Source organism: Plecotus auritus (assembly GCF_963455305.1).
Source record: "Plecotus auritus genome assembly, chromosome: 14".
Classification (NCBI taxonomy): domain Eukaryota; kingdom Metazoa; phylum Chordata; class Mammalia; order Chiroptera; family Vespertilionidae; genus Plecotus; species Plecotus auritus.
Genome location: NC_137780.1, coordinates 5,375,376 through 5,381,375, shown reverse-complemented (window position 1 = coordinate 5,381,375; position 6,000 = coordinate 5,375,376). Strand labels below are relative to the sequence as shown.

The window sequence follows — 6,000 nt, the reverse complement described above, 5'->3', positions numbered from 1 at the left end:
AGGAGGTTCAATTCCCGGTCAGGGCACATGCCTGGGTTGTAGGCTCCATCCCCAGTAGGGGGCATGCAGGAGGCAGCTGATCCATGATTTTCTCTCATCATTGATGTTTCTCTCTCTCTCCCTCTCCCTTCTTCTCTGAAATAAATGTTTTTTTAAAAAAATAGATGTAAGATGACAATCGTGTTTAAGCAAATGTTTCACAAGAACAATAGCATAAAGAAAAGGAAAGAGGCAGAGGCCAGCACAGAGGGGGCGCCCAAAACTAGGGGTTTGGTGAACGTTTGCACCAGATGGTTAGTGGCAGAGGCTGGGCTCAGGGCTCACATGCTGGTGTTTAGTTCAATTCTGTGTCCTCCAAGGAAGCGGGATTCTCAAACTAAGAATACTGATGATAGCCTGGCTGGCGTGGCTCAGGGGCTGAGCGTTGACCTATGAACCAGGAGGTTATGGTTTGATTCCCGGTCAGGGCACATGCCCGAGTTGTGGGCTCGATCCCCAGTAGGCGATGTGCAGGAGGCAGCCGGTCCATGATTCTCTCTCATCATTGATGTCTCTATCTCTCCCTCCCTCTCCCTTCTTCTCTGAAATGAATAATTATTTTAAAAAAAAAATGGTACCGCTGATCCTCACGGGGACCAACTCGCCCCTCCCCCTCTGCGGGAGAATCAGGGCACCATGACTCATAGGAGCCACCTCAAAATCACTGACTGGAAACCCCGACTGCAGCCACACGGCAAAGGGATCGGACTGGCTTTGCCAAATTCCCCATGTGACCCAAGCGTGGCCACTTGCCAAAGCGCCGGAGGGAGGGAGAGAAGGCCACTCGCCTTCCTGGCAACACAGAGATTTCCAAGCCCCGTCCCTGAATGAAAGAGTCAGCTTAGGCTTCCGAGGAGCCATTTCCGGTGAGGATTTGGCTTTGATGAGAGCGGCTGTGGAGCCAGAGCGCTGGGTGCATTGCCTCTTTGGGTAGCTCACCCATCCTTTTGTGGGGGGCTGTGTCCTGAGGCCTTTGTGGTGCATGACGCTACTGCCTTCGCCATCTGCTCCTGCATCTTCCTCTGGGGACACCAGGGAGTGCCGGAGGATCTGCCCTGGCCATCGGATGGGGTCCGGCTGTGTGACTCACCTGTGCGTGTCCTCTAAGGCCAGGGCAGTGGTCCTGCGCGAACTCAGCTGAACGGAAACCAGAATCGAACTGCAGACAAGCAGCCCAGCTTTGCTTCACGGCGTGGAGACCCGTTTCTCTGCAGGGAACAGAGTATGTGGCCGACAGCGACCGTGCAGTGAACATCCCTATAGAGTGACTACCAGAGAGAGGAGCTCCTTGCTCTCCTGAAGAAGGTAACACCCGTGTAGGCAGGTGCACGTGTTTCTGAGACTTCCCCGTGCCAGCCGAGAGCGTGGTGGCTTGGGGTGGGCAGGCTGGGTGCCAGCTGAAACCACTGAGGAAGGGGGATCAGCAGGGGGGCTCCTGGCAGCCCTGAGCTCCCGGGAGCTGGCTCCTGCAGACGGCTTGCTCAGAAAGGAAGGAGAACGAAGCTCCTACTCTGGAGAGGGTGAGCCCAGGTCCCTCATTGGAGAGATTCCAGCTCAGAGGCTTGGTTGCCAGGGAACCGGGGTTGTTGGTCTGGGGCGTGGCCTAATTCCAAGGACTCACTCAGTAAGTGGGTACAGATGGGCTCAGGGGGGATGTAACATTTGATCATTCCCACTTGGATAAAAGGTGTCTTTGAGTAAGAAGTGGAATTTCAGGGACCTCGAAGAGTGGTAGGCGAGCTGCTGATGGGACTTTAAAACATGGCTGTGGAGCCCGGCCGGTGTGGCTCCGTGGTTGAGTGTCCACCTCTGAACCAGGAGGTCACGGTTCCATTCCCGATCAGGGCACATGCCCGGGTTGCAGGCTTGATCCCCAGTGTGGGGTGTGCAGGGGGCAGCCGATCCATGATTCTCTCTCATCATTGATGTTTCTATCTCTCTCTTCCTTTCTCTCGGAAATCAATAAAAATATATTTTTAAAAAACACACATTTAAAATATATTTTTAAAAAACACACATTTAAAATATGTTTAGCTGCCCCCAAACATCGGTGGGCATATGTCAGGTGTGGTTATTTCTGGATTGAGTCCACAGAACACTTTCATTTTCCATATTGTATACTTGTCTTAACACTTGAATTTATTACTACATCATATATTTTTTGTTCTGGGCAGAAAAACAATCTCAAATTTAAAAGGTAAAAAAATAATAAGAAGCTTTTATAAAAATTAATGACAGTTACCCACAAGTACAGTCTTTCCCACTGACTTAAAGTAGGACAGGGAGACACACTCTGCATGGTTTCCCCAGCAAAGAAGGGAAATTTAGGTTCTTCTAACACTTTTTAGCTGTTGAAAAGATCATCTCCTAAAATATGATGGTTACAAATTTTTTAATGCAATGACATGGGGATTTTTTTTGGGGGGAGGGTTTTTTTTGGTTAATCCTCACCCGAGGATATTTTCCCATTGATCTTTTAGAGAGAGTGGAAGAGAGAGGGAAAGACAGAGAAAACATCAATGTGAGAGAGACCTACTATGTGAGCACCTACTATGTGCTAAGTACTAAATTTCCATGAACTCAAAGAGGAAGGAAAGTCAAATTTGACCTTGGGCCGGGGAGCAGCTTGCGACCAAGGTACGTGCCCTTGACCGGAATTGAATCAGGACACTTTGGTCTGTAGGCTGATGCTTTGTTCATGGAACCAAACTGGCTAGGGCACGACATGGGTTTTTATTTTTATTTTTTGTATTTTTTTTAAATATATTTTTTATTGATATTTTACAGAGAGGAAGGGAGAGGGATAGAGAGTTAGAAACATCCACGAGAGAGAAACATCGATCAGCCGCCTCCCGCACACCTCCCACTGGGGACGTGCCCGCAACCAAGGCACACGCCCTTGACCGGAATCGAACCCAGGACCCTTCAGTCCGCAGGCTGACGCTCTATCCACTGAGCCAAACCGGTTTCGGCAACGACATGGGTTTTTAAAGCAAAGTATACATACTTTGGGGGGTTTAAAATGCTATCAGAGATTTAGTAGAGAAAATTACGTTAAAGAATCTTATTAAAATCTACCCTGATACATTTTGCAATAAAGAGTGGATGTTGCTAAACAACTTAATGGAGGCATGAATTATGAATTGTGTTCTTCACTAAAGTTGCAAGGTACCTGTTTTAAAAAGCAACTTTTAAAAGATTCATAGGCTTTCTAATAAAGTAAAGCACTCCAAAACGAATATGTATACTTAATATCTATGTTGTAAGATATTCTTGAACAAACTCAATACCGTGGTAGCTTGGTTAAAATACTTTATAACTCAGATGATCAGAGAAGAGTCACAGTGACATTACTTTGTGCCTTTAACAAATACGTAAAATATTCTGACGGCCAATTGTGTGCCATTGTCAGATAAACTCTGTTTCATTCTCAGCTCTTCATGATCACCTATGGTCTTCCATGCAAGAGAAACAGAAACTTAACATTTTTATGACTTCTTTAGTCCGTTAAAAAAAGGGGGGGGGCATTTTGAGATTACTAGTAGTGGTTGAAATTTGATGTGTAAGTAAGAGTAGGTTTCGTTCTTGGTAAAACTGTAAAAATAGGTCAAGTTTGATTTTCCTTCCTCTTCGAGTTCACGGACATTCAGTACCTAGCACATGATAGGTGCTCATGATATACAGCTGACCCTTGAACAACAGGGTTTGAACTGTGTGGGTCCACTTATATAGGCACATTTTTTCTCAATAAATAGACAGTTAGCCTTCCCTCTCCTCAGGTTTTACGTCCGAGAATTCAACCAACAGCAGATGGAAAACAGTATTTTCCCTCCGTTGTTGGGAATCCGAGGATGCAGAGAGCCAACGGTGTGAATTGTACGACACCATTTTATATCAGGGACTTGAGCATCCGTGAATTCTTCTATCGATGGGGGAAAATCCTGGAACCAATTCTCTACAGATACCAAGGGGTGACTATAGTTAAGTTTTGGGGGAGTCAAACGTTACATAAGGGGTTTTGATTATGTGGGGGGGAGGGGTTGGGATCCCTCACCCCAACTTGTTGGAGAATCAACTATATTTGTTAAGCAACTGACAATTTCCCTGATGCGTCACTTTCACTAACTTGTTAGGGATTTCGTATTGCAGGGGTGGAAATTTTTTCCTTTCTTCCTTTTGGCTGGTCTGCTATTTAAATTGACATAAGACTGCAAGGCCGGCGTAGCTCAGTGGTTGAGCATCGATCTATGAACCAGCAGGTCACGGTTCAATCCCTGGTCAGGGCACATGCCTGGGTTGGCGGCTCGATCCCCAGTGTGGGGCATGCAGGAGGCAGCAGATCGATGATTCTCTCATCATTGATGTTTCTCTCTCTCTCTCCCTCTCCCTTCCTCTCTGAAATCAATAAATTTATACACACACACACACACACACACACATATATATATGACAGATGAACAGGAGAAAAAACAAATTTAATTTCAGATGTATTGGAATCTTATGAAAATATGAGCCCCAAAGGCAGTCAGACAATTAACTGAGCTGAGGAATGGATTAGGGGCCCCGGGCTTCAAAGGGGGAGCAGGCCAATTGATAGGAAGACAAGGAGAGCAGATATTGGGTCATCAGATGTTTGCCGGGCCAGGCAGGGGAGTCTTTCAGATAAAGCACTTATCTGTGGTAACGGTGCTCTTCGATAGGCTCCCTATAGAAAATCTTTCAGCAGTTAAAGGGGAAGTCCAAGTTTTCCCTACACAGGCTGGGTCTTGATTGCCTTCAGCTCCAAATAAGCCACATGCCAAATCGGCACATTTTGGGGTGGCATATTTGACTCCCCTTTAGGATGTTGCCCATCCCTGGAGTATTTGCATTTTTAAAATGTATTGATGTGAGAGGAAGACACACACACACACACACACACACACACACACACACACCGATGGGCCACCTCCTGTACATGCCCCCACCAGGGATCAAACCCGAATCGTAGGCATATGCCCTGACCAGGAATGGAACCCGAAACCTTTTGATACATAGGATGATGCTCCAACCAACCGACCCACACTCTCCAGGACCACATATTTGCATTTTTACAGATTGCCACAGGAAGTGGGCAACCTGTGCCCAAAGGTACGAGCTGCTAATGGCTGAACTTCAGAGTTCAGGGGGAGATATGTCAAGGTGTGGGATTTCACTGGAGAACCCCTTCAAACCACATCACTGGGCAATTAGTACTTAGCTTGTCATTGAGTCAGGTAGGAGCTGGAGCTATTAAAAGTTGTATTTGGTATACAGCTTAAAGGAAAATTATTTCTATTTCTATTTTTTTTTTTTAATAAGAGAAAGTTTATTTAGAAAGTCACAGAGGTAGAAGTGAGCTGTAGAAGGAGTGGGCTTGGGAAACAAGTTACAGAGGCAAGACCAGGGGGCCCTTGGCGATTAGGAGAGAGAAGGACAAAAGTAACACGCCTGGGCTGGGGAACGAGGGGGAGGGGAAAGGCGTGGCGCTCTGGGCCCTTCATCCTAAGAGCTTTTAGGAGCTCAGCGTGGGCATTTTGGAGGAGGTCCCAGAGGAGGATCTCAAAATTACTGGAATGGTCGATTCTAAAGCAATCCCCGTCCATTTGTAGACCATGCACTTAGCGTTTGTATTGCTAGGTAGAACCTGAACCCTTGACCCTCAGACCTCAGAGTTCTGGCTCTGTCTCCAGTACCTCGGACACGCCGCAAGGCTTGTCACAGTGACTGGGGGGTGAGGAACAGTGTCCTCTAAAAACGCCAAATGGCCCCGGCGAGCTGGCCCCGGCAGCCACCGTCAGCGATGCAGCCAAAACACGCTTGTATTTAGCTCAGGGCTGCCCCCCTCTGCAGGCGCCGCTATTTTAAGGCACAGAACGTTGACCACGCGCCGTCCACTAACTACCGTGTTGGAAGGAGGCTGGGTTGAAAAATGCATCTTTG

The 6,000-nt window shown here is 47.2% G+C and overlaps 1 protein-coding gene across 1 annotated transcript in view; it reads left to right on the top strand.

Annotated features, from left to right (window-relative positions):
* The first annotated feature begins 1,232 nt into the window (after nt 1-1,232).
* The window catches only part of LYST (lysosomal trafficking regulator), an 80,195-nt gene continuing 75,427 nt past the window's right edge, over nt 1,233-6,000 (top strand). Inside the window, exon 1 of the mRNA XM_080651343.1 lies at nt 1,233-1,344. The gene's annotated coding sequence lies outside the window, so the exon portion shown is untranslated. The remainder of the gene's footprint in view (nt 1,345-6,000) is intronic.